This window comes from Silurus aristotelis (genome assembly GCF_946808225.1).
Source record: "Silurus aristotelis genome assembly, chromosome: 11".
Taxonomy (NCBI): Eukaryota; Metazoa; Chordata; class Actinopteri; order Siluriformes; family Siluridae; genus Silurus; species Silurus aristotelis.
The window spans coordinates 8,062,858-8,080,510 of NC_139584.1; the positions used below are offsets into that span (position 1 = coordinate 8,062,858).

At 43.4% G+C, this 17,653-nt stretch overlaps 1 pseudogene across 1 annotated transcript; it reads right to left on the minus strand.

The window, feature by feature from the left end:
- Window positions 1–5,476: 5,476 nt before the first annotated feature.
- LOC310733914 (solute carrier family 26 member 6-like) lies at window positions 5,477–17,151 on the minus strand (annotated as a pseudogene). Its single transcript, XR_014538166.1, has 14 exons — window positions 17,133–17,151; window positions 16,637–16,719; window positions 16,358–16,505; window positions 16,172–16,238; window positions 15,516–15,593; window positions 15,086–15,181; window positions 14,689–14,795; window positions 14,539–14,608; window positions 8,433–8,525; window positions 7,710–7,814; window positions 7,467–7,631; window positions 7,297–7,351; window positions 6,338–6,435; window positions 5,477–6,092 (listed from the first exon to the last, which is right to left on the minus strand). The product of XR_014538166.1 is annotated as a solute carrier family 26 member 6-like (transcript).
- Window positions 17,152–17,653: the final 502 nt, after the last annotated feature.

Sequence of the window (17,653 nt, forward strand, 5' to 3'; positions counted from 1 at the left end):
CTCAGGTATCCTCTCACCTTCCAAAATCCTGTTAAACGATCTTGTTAAAAACTCCACTGCCATCCCACCTAAACATCTTCATGCTTCTACCTGTATGTCATCTGGTCCAACTGACTTTCCACTCTTCATCCTCTTAATTGCTGCTCTCACTTCCTCCTTACTAATCCTATCCACTTCCTGCTTCACCAACTCCACACTATCCAACCTTCTCTCTTTTATTTTCCTCATTCAACAGCTGCTCAAAATACTCACTAGTCAACACATTTCCATCTCCATCCTTTATTTCTTTAACTTGCAGCACATCTTTCCCAACTCGGTCCCTCTGCCTGGCCAATCAGTACAAATCCTTTTCTCCTTCCTTAGTGTCCAACTTCTCATACAGCTCCTCGTATGCCTTTTCCTTGGCTTTCGCCACATCCCTCTTTACCTGCTGCTGCATCTCCTTGTACTCCTGTCTACTTTCCTCATCACTCTGTTGATCCCAATTCTGTTTTGCGAACCTCCTTCTCCTTATGCTTTCCTGCACTTCCATATTCCACCACCATATCTCTTTATCCTCCTTTCTATTTCCAGATGTCACACCAAGTACCTTTCTAGCTGTCTCCCTTATCACTTCTGCAGTAGTTGCAGTAATCATCCAGCACCTCCTCACCACCACCACCGAGCCCCTGTCTGACCTCTTCCCTGAATCTCACACTACAGTCTTCCTCCTTTAGTTTCCACCATCACAATATAGTCCACCTGTGTGCAATTTACAAAGGCTTCAGCCATGTTGTTAGCAAATAATTGCCCATCTACTTCATAAGCAGCACTAACATCTTGATGCGGGATCATTAATTTTTTAAAATTTGGATCCAGATTGGATTATATCTGTACTATTCACCTTTTTAGCTTTATAAAGAGATATGTATCTGGCCCCTTTCTCCATTAGGTCATGCCAAAGCTATATCAAAGCATTACTACTAGCCAGAGACTGTCAGATATGGACTGAGGGTATAATGAGTAGCTCTGTTATCTAAGTGGTTAGCAATTCCAATAAATTTATACATTTATAATAAAGTCATGAAACATTTATATGAAAATATAGTGAGTTAGTAATTCACTTTTTGGGCCTTGAATGAGCACAGAGCTTTGCCGAATGTCTGTAGTTATCTAATACAGATAATCCCAGAGTTACAATGGTTCGACTTACGATTTTTCGTTACGATGCCTATAGCGATACGACAAAATTGTAACAATATAAAAAATTTGGCACAACAGGCACAGGCATCCGTGTACGATGTACAATACATTAGACGTGCAGCTGGGATGAGCGTATCTCTCCCCTAAGTAAAGTTGTCTCAGTGTGTACTTCTATCTATGAGTCAGTGTGCATTCAGGTCGAAGTCCCCACCGGGATAGGAGAACAAGAACACACACACACACACACACACACACAAAAACCTGTAATGCTTCACTGACTTTATGGTAAATAATCCACTTACTTCCTGTTTATTACACCCGTGACATGTCCATAACGTGACTGATGATTGAGTATACCGGAATTGCAAGAATAATAATAACCCAACTTCACAACAAACCTAGGTGCTTTGTCACTGTGTGTAAGCAGCAGGCATGACTATCAATGAATGGTTCTGTAACATTCAGGTTTTTACAGGTTTTTACAGCCTTGCTTTATACCATTCTATGTATTGCACTGGGTTGCACACAAGTTTCACACAGAAACAAATTATTACCCTCAAATAAGACATTGTGGGTGCCAAAATATACAAAACATTTAAAATGGGTATTTTATGAGTATGGTGTAGGTCATATGAGTATGACCTACACCAATCAGGGATTATAACATTATATGACATTTTGAGTGGTAAAGCGAATAACACTGATTTTCTTTTCATCATGGCACCTGCTAGTGATCGGCAGATATTAGGCATCAAGTAAATATTTTGTCCTCAAAAATAATGTGTTAAAAACAGGAAAATGGGCAAGCGTAAGGATAGGAGCGAGTTTGGCCAGGGCCTAATTGTGATGGCTAGACGACTGGGTCAGAGCATCTCCAAAATTGCAGGGTGTTCCCAGTCTGCAGTGGTCGGTATATATCAAAAGTGGTCCAAGGGAGGAACAGTGGTGAACCGGCGACAGGGTTATGGGCAGCCAAGGTTAAATTAAGCACATGGGGAGTGAAGGCAGGCCCATGTTGTTCTATCCAACAGACGAGCTCCTGTAGCTCAAACTGCTGAAGAAGTTAATGCTGTTAATGCTCAACATACCAGGTTTTGGCAGCAAAAAGAGGACCAACACAATATTAGGCAGGTGGTCATAATGTTATACCTGATCAGTGTATAACAGGAATAGCCTACACAATAATAGTTATTACTATTTTGCATATATAGTACATACAGTATATTCCAGTAGTCTATAAGGTAATCTCTCCTCCTTTCCACTCTCTTACTCATGCTATTTTAAATATGGTGTGTTTTCATTTGTGGAGGTTAGATATCAGCAAATGCTTAAATTTAAACATAAAAAGAAAAGGCAGTCACCCTTCATCCAATGCTTCTTAGAATTACAGGAAAATTTCCAGTATATAAGATGTAGAGGATAAAATAACTAGTTTTTCAGGAAAATAAATAGTTAGCAGAGTTATTTAAAAAAATCTAGCTACCGATGTCTTCTCAGAGATCAATAGCTAGATTTTTTTAAGTCGATTAGTCTCTTGACGTGTCAATTTTTCCTGAAGTGTGTTGGATTTTTTTTTCAGATAATACCATCTACTCACACACACCCAAACATATTATCAGTTCCGCACCAAACAATGAAATGATAATGTTGGTGTGTGTGTGTGTGTGTGTGTGTGTGTGTGTGTGTGTGTGTGTGTGTGTGTGTGTGTGCTGGAATAATAACCCAGTTTCACAACAAACCTAGGTGCTGTGTCATTGTGTGTAAGCATAGAAACAGCATTTAGCTCTTAGAGTTAGCATACAGTCTTGCTTTAAACCATTCTGTGTACTGCACACGCACGCACACACACACACACACACACACACACACACACACACACACACACACACACACACACACACACACGCACACACACACACACACACACACACAAAATTATTGCCCTCAAAATAAAACAGTGTGGGTGCCAAAATAAATGAAATCTTACACAGGACTAGCCTACACTGTAATGATTATTGCTATTTAGCAAATATAGTACATATAGTACAGGGAGGGCAACGGAAAAGTAGCATCCCTCTGTGGAACCAGTATTAGAGACGGTCTACTTTACCATGGCCCTCTCTGTATTATGTAATCTTAAAGGGAATCTCTTCTCCTTTCCAATCTCTCACTCATGCTTATCTTTAAATCTGGTGTGGTTTTTTTTATATGTGGAGGTTTAATATTAGCAAACAAATGAATTTAAGGCATTGTGTTGCCCTTTACATAATGCTGCTTAGAGTTACAGGAAAATCCCTAATGTATAAATGAAAGAACAAGTTAATTCCTCTCAAGTTTTGTGCATGTTTTCTCAGAGATCAGTAGCTAGATTTTTAATCTGATTTGTTAAAAGAAATGAAATGACAAAACATTTATCTGACTTGCCATGTCTTTATTTTCTCCAGAGTGTTGGAATTTCTCCAGCCTGCCTCAACAAGGTATGCATGTTCATATAAACAACAGCAGATAATACCACCTACTCACACACACACACAAAACCTTGCACAATTTCTGCACCCAAAAATTAAATGCCAATGTTGTGTTTTGAGACATTTTTAACAAATAAAATGTGTCATGTATGTATTATATACACCCAGACACTTTTGTCAGAGCATCTGTAATGCTCTACTGGCTTCATGGTAAATAAGCCACTTCGTTACTGTTCATTACACCTGTGACCGTGCCCAAAACATGACTGCTGAGTGGCGTATACCAGAATGGCAAGAATATATTAACCCAATTTCTCAACAAACCTAGGTGCTGTGTCACTGTGTGTAAGCAGCAGGCCTGACTACTACTGAATAACTGTTACAAACTAAGCTGAAGACATTAAAGTTAGCCCACAGCCTGGCTTCATACCATTCTGTCTATTGCAATAGATTGCACTTGGTTACACACACAAAAAAACTATTGCCTCAAAATACAACAGTGTGGGTTTCAAAATATACAAAATCTTAGAAAAGAGGCAATGACAATGCTTTTAGCCCTGCTAGCTCAGTGATATTACCATTTCAGTATGACATATAACAACACTAGCCTACACAGTTATGGGTATTATTATTTAGTAAATATATAGTACAAATAGTAATCTAGTAGTCTATAAAGTGATCTCTCCTCTCTTCCACTCTCTCACTCATTCTATTTTTAAATCGGGTGTATTTTCATATGTAGTACAATATACTAGAGTTAAATTATACAATACCAGCCCAAAGTCAATTTATATTTAAATACAGCACTTTCAATTGAGGTTTATTTTTTTTTACATCACATCACAGCAATTGACCAACACATACTATTTTTTTCTGATTAAAAAAAAGAAATAATTTGTGTTTTGTGTGTGTCTGTGATCAGTTACATTATCTTTCCCTCACAAGTGTTTTCTCTATCTCTTGACTGTATGAAGGTAAACAATTTTTACTTTCATGCAAGAAAGTCATCGACCATGAAGACTTTCTCATGTTTAAAAATGTCAATTTCCTCAGAGAAAAATTTCCTTTATCTACATTAAACTTTCTTTCGGCTTCTCCCATTACATTGACGTTTTTAATTTCATTTCTTTGTATCATTATTCATACAAGTCCTGTACGTAATGGTACAATAGAGCAATTGTATATAACTTGGAGCATGCACTAGTGTCACTTATATATCAGTTATAGAAAGTTACAAAAAGAGACTTAAATTACCGTTAACACCAGGAACGTTCCTCTGAAAGTCCAAGAGTCATTAGGTTGGCATGACACATGGGTAAAAAAGTGAAACAGTCTGCTTAGGGCACTTACTGTACAAGGGTTTTTTTTTAAGATTACATTTTCATCTAAGACTGGACCTGCAAATAGTACAGCAATTTCTCAAACACCACTGACAGTGTTAAAACTACATCCTAAAAATGATCCAACTTTACTCTCAATTTCAGCAGATTATACCCACATCCATTCTCAATTTATTTTTTAAACAAATAAATATAACATTTTTCAGTAGGCTATAGTCTCTTTAAATTTAAGGCGTGTAATATAGGACTTAAGGGTTCCTTATCTAATTTTCTTCTAAATGCAATATGAATAATTCTATTAGAGTTGCCTTTGACGTTGACTATAAAGAAAACACCCACAAAAGGAGATAATAAGGGGGCTGCAGCACCCTCTAGTGTAACTCAGTGGCATTTTTATTTTTTACTTTTCTTTTACTATTTAATGTTGTGCACATACTAGGATCAATTGTAATTTAATGCATCTGAAGGAAAAAAAGAAAAACTGTGTTCAAAATTATATTAATGCTTTATTAATATGATTTAAAAGATACACAGATATCCAAGCAAAACAGCATGGAAACAGCATATTTCTATTACATGTGTAGTCATCAAACAAACCTCTGTCAGTGTGTTGATATATTCTATGTTAATTAACATTAAAATCAATGAAACATTTGTTTTACATTTATGTATTGCATCAGATCTATCATAATAGAGAACTTAATACACTATATGGACAAAATAATTGAAAATCCTGATCTTGAACATTGGAGGCACACATTTGTATATAGGATTTCTTTGGTTGCTGTAGAATAAAAATTTATCTTCACTTAAACTATTAGACCCAAACCTGTTTTAACTTGACAAATCCCCTGTGCACAGAGTGAGCTCCATGAAGATATGATTTACATGTATTGGAGTGGAAGATCTTAAGTGGCCTGCTATAGAGCTCTGACTTCAACCCTACTAAAGACCTTTGGGATAAATTGTATTTCAATTGTATTGTATAGTGGAACTAAATGACCAGGAACGTAAGGAATAACATTTTAAACTATTTATTTGGTCAAATACTCAGGATGTTTTGTGGATCGATTCGAGTTCAGAAATGTGTGGCCTTTTTAGGCTGTGGAAGAAGAGAAGAAGAGAACAGGTGTTACTCATAAGTGTGTGTTGTATATTAGACTTCAGGATATTATCCTCTGTAAAACTGCCATCAATGTAAGATTTTCTCATTACAATGGCTGTATTTAACAAGAGAGAGAGAGAGTGTGTGTGTGTGTGTGTGTGTGTGTGTGTGTGTGTGTGTGTGTGTGTGTGTGTGTGTGTGTGTGTGTGTGTGTGTGTGTGTGTGTGTGTGTATTGTCTGACCTGCGGTGTGTTTTCTCCTTGGTAGTGAAGAACAGCATCATGGACAGTGGAAAAGAGAATGAAGAAATCTCCCCTTTCCAAACTGTCAGTAACACAACCTTGAGAGAAAGAGAGAGAGAGAGAGAGAGAGAGAGAGAGAGAGAGAGGGAGAGAGAGAGAGAGAGAGAGAGAGAGAGAGAGAGAGAGAGAGAGAGAGAGAGAGATAGAAAGAAAAAGAGGGGGAGAAAGAGAGGGCGAGAGAAAAATAGAGGGAGAAAGAGAGAGAAAGATAGACTTTTTGTTTTACTTTTCACACTTTTAATTAAAAAAATTTTTTTCAGTTAGTGAACATTCCTCTTTAGTACCTAAACTATTGATAATATGCTTAAATATTATTATGCTTCTGTTAACTAATGACTGTATCCAGGCTGAACATACAGAACCACCATATAGAAAACAAGCAGAGCAAAGATGATGTTGATCAGGTGATCAGGAATGTTTCTATTCTCATTCATGTTTACAACACTGACTCCCTCTGCCTCTGTCTGTCAACCACAGACTTCTTGTTGCCTTTTGCCTTGCTCATTGTGAGCTTCGTAAACTAGTATACATCTGTGGTGTGTGATAAAAAAGGAAATGATACACCAGTGGTAGATGACAGGAAATTGGTTGATGGGCTGAAATCAGCACGCAGTGAAAATAAAAAATATTGACATTTCACCAAATTAATAGATTAAAACTAAATTAATGAGCCTGTTTTAAAAATGTAGTAGTAGAAGGAGAAAGTACAGATATTGGTGTAAAATTGTAATAATTAAAAGTAAACTCTGCCAGAAATATAAATAGTGAAGTACTAATACCAGAAAAATCTACTTAAGAACAGTAACGAAGTATTTGTTACTTCCCACCTCTGAAATTGCTCAAGGGTTTATGATGCTTTCATCAGATCAGCTTGGGTTAGTACAGTATAGATTACTTACTTTGACAGCCTGATAGATACACTTTAATTCCAGCCTCCCCAAAGTCCTTATGGATCTACAAAAGAGAGATGATATCTTATTAGGCATTCAATTATTTCTTTTATTGGTTTCTATTACATATATTTTTAAACACATATATAAAATAGCAGACTCTCTGACAGGATTCTCACATTGCGTAAAGTTTTCACTCCCACTGTATCCATGAAATTCACTGGACTTAAATCGAGGATGATGGCCTTGGGTATAGTGGGGTCATGACCCTGGTGAGGCTCTGGACACACTATCACTGAAACGTCATATTTTCCCTCACTGTCTGACATTTCTTCCCCCTCCACCTAGAAAAAGCCGAAAAGTCAAAACTCACTGACATTCACATGCCCATTCAACACACCGGATCAAGGTCCACGTTTTACCTTAGCTTGTTTTTTTGCTCGCTTTGCCTCTTTCTTCTCTTTCCTGAGTCTCTTTGCCTCAAGCTTCTTCTTGTGTGCGAGGAGTTTGGGCACATCTACCCCACTCTACATGCAGACACAGATGTGAGATTACATTTAAACGATTACATGAATATATACATGTTCCGAAAAACATAAAAAGTATTCTGTTATCTAAACTGCATACAAAATACAAGAAGAGCACAGTGTCAGCTATGGTACAGTGTCCCTGGAGCAGATGGGGTTAAGTGCCTTGCTGAAGGGACCAGCAGTGGCAGCATGGTGGTGATGGGGCTTGAACCACAACCTGAACTGAACCACCATTGCCTTACTGCAAAATTGTTTGTTACTGTTATATATGTGATAGCAACATACTGGTGTACTGAAAATAATGTTGAAAATCAACAGAAAAATAAAGAGAGAAAAGAGATATGACCTAATTTCCGATCTTTTATCATTTTATCAACCATATAAAGGCTCACACACAAACGCAGGAGCTCTTGCCTGTATCTATATTAAATTCTTATCATTTAATATGTGTTTGAATCTCCTGTGTTTTTACTTACTCCTTATTCTTGTCCATTTTATAGATTTACCCTTTAGTCTGTATCGTACGTTTCTTAAGTTTATATATTTTCTTATGTAATAGATATCAATATTCTATAGCTAGATGGTTTATAGGTGTATTGGAGTGTGTGAGCTCACCTTCTCATATAGGTGCTCTATATACATCTCTGCATTCGCAAAATACAGTGTAGCAGAGCAACGAAAAATCACAAGACCTGAAATCTGTTTAACCTGCAACACACACACACCCACACCCACACACACACACACACACACACACACACACACACACACACACACACACATTTACAGAAAAACATTTATTTGTGTAACAAACATGTTAAAGAGTACTTTTTAAGAGGTTTTTAAAAACAAACATGGATAAGACGTCTGTTTTCCCTTTAAACAGTATTCATGTCTATGGTTTAATGCATCTCTATCTATCTATTGATCATTTAGTTTCTGAATTGGTGCTTTCCAGAAACTTTCAGATTGTTAAAATTAATGAGATGGTAGGAAATCCAAATGAATGTTCTTCTCTCCCCAGAAAATAAAGCCATTCATCAAAAAACAGTTGTTCTGCCAACAGCATCCTCTTGTCTTTATCATATAGACATTCTTGTTGGTAAAGTGTCGTGTTTTTAAAGTAATATTTTTGCTTAACCTGAGACAATTCAAATACCTTGGACTTTTTCTGTCTATATTTTCTTACATTTGTTGGTGTCTTGTTGGTACCCAACCTACAAAATAGTGCACAGTTCTTGCACTGGGTATGTTTTCAACATGTCTTACTTCTACCCTCACAGGAACTCACAGACTGTTTGAGTAGCTCTCACTTCCTGTTTAGCATTTAGTGAAGCCTCTTTTAAAAGGAGATGTAGTTAAAAAGAGGTGGAAAATTATTTGCATTTCCAGAAGCCTCTGTCAGGGAGCACCCTGCACTCCCGCCCGCACATGCCCCGCCAACACGGAGCTTCTCGCCTGATTACTAACTCGGCGCACCTGACTTCTATCAGACTCCCTCCCATATAAGCAGCTTCGCTTCCCACCAACACCGTCCGTTATTGCCCTTATGGACTCAAGCTGTCAGCTCTACGATTTCCCGTTCTGCTGCCAGTTTGCTTGCTCTATCGACACGCTCCTATCGTTTCAGCCCTTTTGCTTTTGCCGCTTCGCTCTGGGTTTCTGTTCTGGTTGTGTTAGTGCTCATTTGACTGTACTCCATTCTGTCATTAAAACCCTGGTTTTGCACAGCTCCGCTTTCCGCCTCGTCCGTGCGTAACAGAATAACGGACCGACAACAAAGGAGAGAGAGCCGCCCCTCACCTGGAGATGGACGCACACGCCGGCGCCACATCGGACACAGTACGGGACAGTGCCGCCGCCGCTAACCCCGCACCCGCGGCCGCCTACGTTCCAATGCCGTTTCCCTCTACTTTCTCCGGCGAACCATCTGAATGCCGCGGGTTTTTGATGCAAGTGGATCTCTTCATAGAGATGCAGCCGCAGCGTTTCCCCACCGCTCGAGCCAAGATCGCGTTCGTCCTCTCCTTGCTTTCCGGGAAGGCGTTAGCCTGGGCCCAATCTCTCTGGGAAGCCGCAGGACCGGTGGTGTATTCCTACTCGGCATTTACCGCGCACTTCCGGGAAGTGTTCAGTACCTCCTCCGGAGTCCTCTCCACTACGGATCAGCTGCTCGGGTTGCGCCAGGGTGAGGATTCCATCACCGACTACAGCCTCCGTTTTCGCACTCTGGCGGCATCTTGTGGCTGGAACGAGTCAGCGCTGCTCGGTATTTATCGGCAGGGTTTGGCTCCTGAAATAAAGCAGGCGATGGCCATTCACGAGGATTCGGTGGGATTGGAAGATTTCATACGGAAATCCATCGGCCTCGCACAGCGTTTGGCGGCATGCCGGAGCTCGCCACCATTACCCACGTCGTCATTTCCAGTCATGCAACATTCCGCGCCTACGGCTTCAGGGGGCGAACCAATGCAGCTCGGAACCCAGAGGCTGACCCAGAGAGAGCGAAACACCCGCTTGGCCATGGGTAGATGTCTGTACTGCGGGAAGCCGGGTCATTTCATCACCGGCTGCCCCACTCGCCCATCTCGTGCCTCGGTGAGTTCAGTCCCGTTTCCAACTGAAATCTCTCCGTTATCCAAGCTCTTGGTGACACTGTTAACACCTGCTCTCTCTTTATCGGTTCGGGCGCTGGTCGACTCCGGTTCCGCAGGGAACTTCATCTCACAGGACTGCCTCGACCGGCTACAGCTCCGCCGAGAGAGGGGCTCCCAGGACTTAGCCGTGCAAACCATCCAGGGGCGCCCGCTGGGGAGAGGCTGGGTGAAGTATTGTGCCCCGGCGATCACACTACAGGTCGGACTGTTCCACCAGGAGGAGATCAGGTTCATGGTGCTTGAGGACTCCACTGTCAGCGTGATCCTGGGAAGACCCTGGCTTCAACAACACGCGCCGAGGTGTTCCTGGGACCCGTGCGACATCCTGGAGTGGAGCCCTTACTGCCTCCAGCACTGCCTCTCCGGACTTTCCTCCAGGATCCCGCGGGCCATCGTGGGTGCCACCCAGGTGGAAGCATCGACCATCAACACCCAGGTTGAGCTCCCTGAAGCGTATCGGGCCTACAAGGACGTTTTCAGTGCACAGGCCGCCACCCGTCTTCCTCCTCACCGGCCTTGGGACTGTGCTATTGACTTGCTTCCGGGGGCGAAGCTACCCAAGGGCCGGATCTACCCCCTGTCAGCCCCTGAACACAAGGCGATGGAGGAATACATCGCACAGGCCCTCCGCCAAGGGTTCATCGCCCCTTCCACTTCTCCGGCGGCCTCCAGCTTCTTATTTGTGGGGAAAAAGGACGGTGGTCTCCGGCCCTGCATTGATTTCCGACAGCTGAATTCCCAGATCGTTCCCCTTCCTTACCCCCTGCCGCTCGTTCCGGCGGCCCTGGAGGAGCTACGGGAGGCGCGGGTCTTCTCCAAGCTCGACCTACGGAGCGCCTACAATCTGGTGCGCATCAGGAAGGGGGACGAGTGGAAGACGGCCTTCATCACGCCCTCGGGACACTACGAGTACCGGGTCATGCCGTACGGCCTTTCCATCTCCCCGGCCGTGTTCCAGGGGTTCATGAACGAAGTGCTCCGACCATACCTCCAGAGGTTCGTGATGGTTTACATCGATGACATCCTCATATACTCACGGACTCTGGAGGAACACCTGGACCACATGAAACAAGTCCTAGGAGCACTCCGTTCACAACATCTGTACTTGAATCTCTCCAAATGCGAGTTCCATCGCCCTCAGACCCGGTTCCTTGGTTACATCATCAGCTCCCAGGGGATTCAGATGGACGAAGGGAAGGTCCAAGCAGTGCGGGACTGGCCTGTTCCGACCACCATCAAGGAGCTCCAACGCTTTCTGGGCTTTGCCAACTTCTACCGTAGGTTCATCCAGGGTTACAGCCAGATCACCGCTCCCCTCACCTCTCTCCTCCGAGGTAAGGCACGCGCCCTCGGCTGGACCCGTGAGGCTCAGAAGGCTTTCGACGAGCTCCGCGAGCGCTTCTGCCACGCCCCCGTCCTTCGCCACCCGGATCCCACACATCCCTTTGTCGTAGAGGTGGACGCTTCCTCGACAGGGGTAGGGGCGACCCTCTCTCAACGGACGGGCTCCCCTCCAACGCTCCACCCGTGTGCGTATTACTCCCACAAACTCACTCCGGCTGAACAGATTTATGACATCGGGAACCGGGAGCTCCTGGCCATCAAACTCGCCCTGGAGGAATGGAGGCACTGGTTGGAGGGCGCTGAGCACCCTTTCACTGTCATCACCGATCATAAGAACCTCCAGTACCTGCGGGAGGCACGAAGATTGAACCCCAGGCAGGCTCGGTGGGCCCTGTTCTTCACCTGCTTCCGCTTCCAGGTCACCTATCGAGCGGGGGCCCAAAACAGCAAGGCGGACGCCCTCTCCCGCCTGTTCGGGCCCGACGAGCCCGGGGACCCGGTCCCCATCCTTCCGCCCGATCTCATCGTGGGGCCGATCATCTGGGACTTAGATGAGGACATCCGCATGGCCACGCTCCAAGAACCGAGCCCGGAGGGGTGCCCCGAGGGTAAGGTGTATGTGCCGACCGCATGTCGACAGGAGTTAGTCCAATCGGTCCACGAAGGATTAGGGGCAGGCCACCCCGGCGAGAAACGCACCCTCCAGCTAGTTCAAGCCCGGTATTGGTGGCCCGGTATGACGAGGGAGGTCGCTCGCTTCGTCCAAGGGTGCCCCACATGCGCCATGACCAAGGTACCGCGTCGCCTACCCGTGGGCAGGTTGGTGCCACTCCCGGTCCCGCAACGTCCTTGGTCCCACCTGGGTGTCGACTTTGTCACCGATCTCCCCCGCTCCGAAGGGAACACTTGTATCCTGGTGGTAGTGGACCGGTTCTCAAAAGGCTGTCGCTTCATCCCCCTGAAGGGCCTGCCGACCGCCCTGGAGACCGCCGAGGCCCTGTTCCACCAAGTCTTTCGCACCTTCGGCCTCCCAGAGGAGATCGTCTCGGACCGAGGACCGCAATTTACGTCACGGGTCTGGAGGGCTTTCTTTCATCTCCTAGGGGTCTCAGTCAGCCTTTCCTCCGGTTACCATCCCCAGACCAACGGGCAGGCGGAAAGGAAGATTCAGGAACTCAGCCAGTATCTTCGGGCGTATTGCAGCCAGGACCAGGAGAGCTGGTGTCGTTTTCTGCCATGGGCCGAGTACGCCCAAAACTCGCTGCGCCAGGACGCTCGCTTACGCCCTTCCAGTGTACGCTGGGTTTCCAGCCACCTCTCTTCCCTTGGTCCGACGAGCCCAGTGACGTACCCGCCGTGGACGCATGGTTTCGGGAGAGCAACCGGGTCTGGGAGTCGGCGCACACACAACTCCGGAGGGCAGTGCGGAACACACGACGGCACGCCGACGCCCGTCGGCTGGAGGCGCCCCGTTTCCGGCCGGGTGACCAGGTATGGCTTTCCACCCGGGACCTACGTCTCAGGCTCCCCTGCCGCAAGCTGTGCCCCCGCTTTGTGGGCCCGTTCAAGATCGGCCGGCAGGTCAACGAGGTGACTTACCGTTTGGAGCTCCCGCCCAGGTACCGGATCCACCCGACATTCCATGTGTCTCTGCTGAAGCCTCACCATCCGTCTCTCTCTCCCTCTCTAGGTGGCCCCGACGCGTCCGTCCAGCCGGAGATCTTAGACCAGCCAGGGGTCTACGCGGTGCGCGAGGTGTTGGACTCACAACGGCGCGGGTGTCGCCTTGAGTACCTGGTCGACTGGGAGGGATACGGTCCGGAGGAACGCTCATGGGTGGCTCGGCAGGACATCCTGGACCCGGCGCTGTTGGTGGAGTTCCACGCGGCTCACCCGCATCGCCCGGCACCCCGGGACAGGGGTAGGCCTCGTCGCAGGGCTCGGGCGTCTGGTGCCGCCCCTGGAGGAGGGGGTGGTGTCAGGGAGCACCCTGCACTCCCGCCCGCACATGCCCCGCCAACACGGAGCTTCTCGCCTGATTTCTAACTCGGCGCACCTGACTTCTATCAGACTCCCTCCCATATAAGCAGCTTCGCTTCCCACCAACACCGTCCGTTATTGCCCTTATGGACTCAAGCTGTCAGCTCTACGATTTCCCGTTCTGCTGCCAGTTTGCTTGCTCTATCGACACGCTCCTATCGTTTCAGCCCTTTTACTTTTGCCGCTTCGCTCCGGGTTTCTGTTCTGGTTGTGTTAGTGCTCATTTGACTGTACTCCATTCTGTCATTAAAACCCTGGTTTTGCACAGCTCCGCTTTCCGCCTCGTCCGTGCGTAACAGCCTCAGATTTGGAATACATTATGTTCTAATAGTATGGAGATAAGACAATGGCTTATCTTTGAGTATATGCAGAGGACACTGAGAGAAGGTGTTCCCCATGCAAAGTAATGAGAGGCTTATTGTCAGTTAGCTTGCTAAAAGGTATATCCCATAAGCTAATGCTAATACTACCTTTCTAATCATAAACATTAATTTCAGTTGATGATTTAATGTGTGTAATGTATAAGCTAGAGAAAGCTACTCCTTCTCGTGTGATATGTTACATTAGAGCTCTTTAAGGGTTTTCTGATGAGATAATGCCTGCTCTATTCTAACTGGAAAAAATACGTTGTTAAAACTACCAAAAATCATTTCCCCTTCTGGCTCCTGACTTTTGTGTACCTGGTTATAGTCCTCTGTGGGTTTGTAGATGTCCGTGCCAGGTAACTGACCAAGGACAGAATACCTCGGTCTAAAAAAGATAGTGTTAATGTTCATGTTTGGTCAAAAGGTGCATCTGATGTATAAATGAGTTCAAACGGTCACACTTACAGCTGAGTTCTGAATATGACGGTGAGCATGGAGAAGGCGATGGATGCTGCCAAACCCAGATCAGGATTTAACAGGATTGTGAGAATTAGTGTCATCACCCAGACAAACTGCAGATGCACAACACAGTAAACAAAAAGGCAATAGTACAGCTTCTATCTATAGACTGAAAACAAAATGCGCTCAATTTATAAAAACGAACAAAAGAACTATAATATATTTCTAGATTTCTCTTGTCATACAGAACATCCTTTCAACAGTGTTGTTTGCTATCAGTCTGTACACTAGACTGTAATTCAGACGAGGATAGGGTCTCTTTCTGTAAAAAAATGAAATTAATATCACACATTAGTCTCTCTCTCTATCTCTTTCTCTCTCTCTTTTTCTCTCTCTCTCTCACCATATTCACTCTGTTGCTCCTCCAGCGGGTCCGAATGTCTGTAAACTGCTTCAACATGCCTTGCAGGTTCACATAGATAAGAGCAGCCAATACAGCCTAGACACACACACCACACACACACACACACACACACACACACACACACACACACACACACACACACACACACACACACACACACACACACCGTTATCATGCTTCTTGCAGAATAATTAGGCATATATTTGTCAATTCGTATATTTTGTCATTTCAGGACTTTGGGTTATACATACGGTGTATATACATTTTGTATGTATTTTATACCTTTGGTGCATTCTAGGTAACATTTTTGACACTTTGTTCCTAAAATCTGCCAAACACACACACACACACACACACACACACACACACAAACACACATTTTATCCTTAAACTGTGACATTCTGGATACCTTCGGCAGCTCCTCAAAGAGTTCTCCTATCTTTAGCAAGATCACAAGAATCACTACAGCTAATAGAGCACCTGCAACCTAAATGAAGGCAGAGAGAGAGAGAGAGAGAGAGAGAGAGAGAGAGAGAGAGAGAGAGAGAGAGAGAGAGAGAGAGAGAGAGAGAGAGAGAGAGAGAGAGAGAGAGAGAAAGAGAGAGAGAGAAATTGATGCATCTTTGCTATGGTTTTCTGACACATTGTGGCTTTTCATGGAATCTGAAACACATTATTATGTGCATTTGTAATACTAATGAATAAAAAAAAAAATAATAATAATAAAAATAGAAGTTTTCTTTTTATTCGAAAAGTGAGTTATGAGGCTTAAGTAACTTTAAACCACATGTAAAATATAAACTTTTTTATTAAAATTATGCCACTATGGAACATATATATATTAAAATGTCAATAATTTGTGTAGATTATTCGTTCCCAAACCTGATTTCTGTTTTTCCTGTGGTGTAGCATATGGAATAATTGGATAACGAGTGATTAAATTACCCCTAGATACAGACAGGAACATATTTTTTATATGTTATTTTATCATAACTATGATTATGTTGAAAAAAGTCTTTAATTTGATTTAGAATTTTTATTAATGCTTTTATGCCTGATTCTAACCTGAGTCTTTCCCCCTGCACTAATATGCAACATAGAGCATATTGCTCAGCCCTAATGCTATCAGCTCCTATAGCAATATAAAGAAACAATTAATAATTAAAAAAAGGATTTTAGCAGCTTTAATGGCATGTTACAAAAGTCGATGAACATACGTATGCCATTGATTTATTAATGATTCTGTCTTGCCTGATTGCTGTCGACTTTGTAGTCATATTTAAGAGCAAAGTTACGGCCAAGGGAGATGGCAATACCATAACCCACAACAGCCAGAGCAAACGCATCACCGATCATAGATCCCATCATAGAGAATGCAGGCAAGACTGGAGCCTGCAAACTAAACACAGAGTATAATCAGTCAATTAGTTTACTGTTATTTACACAGACCACCATCAGCATTATCAAAACAAAGCACTTGTTGTGTTTTTGAACATTTATAATACAGAGAGAGAGAAAATAAAGTCTCACCCTGATGGTATCGAACCTACAACTTCCACATTGTACTGAGTCTTTAAATCGAATTGCCATGACAGTGCAGTAGATATAATGATCTACATGCACAAACAAAAAGATTCCAATTAAACAAGTGTTTATATCCATGGAACAATAACATTTGCAACATAAATATGATGTGTGTCTATTAATAAATCTGAGTGCAATATTTAAATAAAATCACACCTATAAATATGCATTTTAATACATTTATTAAAAATTTGATTTATATTAGTAATTTTACACAAAAGGTGAAACTCTATATATTATCTATATAGAATCTATATTATATAGATTCATCACACACAGACTGATATATTCCAAGTGTTTATTTCTTTTAATTTTGATGATTATGGCTTACAGCTGATGAAAACCCAAAATTCAGTATCTCAGAAAATTAGAATATTGTAAAAAAGTTAAATATTGGAGACTTGTGGTGTCACACTCTAATCAGCTTATTAAACCCAAACACCTGCAAAGGTTTCCTAAACCTTTAAATGGTGTCTCAGTCTGTTGTCCAGAAGACCATCAATGACACCCTGCACATGGAGGGTAAGACACAAAAGGTCATTGCTAAAGAAGCTGCTGTTTACAGAGTGCTGTATCGAAGCACATTAATGGAATATTGAATGGACATACAGACGTATCCATGGGCTACAACTGACGTATTCCTTGTGTCAAGCCACTCCTGAACCAGAGACATTGTCAGAGGTGTCTTACCTGGGCAAAAAACAAAAAGGACTGGACTGTTGCTCAGTGGGCCAAAGTCGTCTTTTCAGATGAAAGAAAAGAAAATTTTGCATTTCATTTGAAAATAAAGGTCCCAGAGTCTGGAAGAAGAGAGGAGAGGCACAGAACCCAAGTAGCTTGAGGTCCAGTGTAAAATTTGCACAGTCAGTGGTGGTTTGGGGAGTCATGTCATCTGCTGGTGCTGTGTTTTATCAAGCCCAAGGTCAGCACAGCCGTCTACCAGGAAGTGTTAGAGCATGTCAT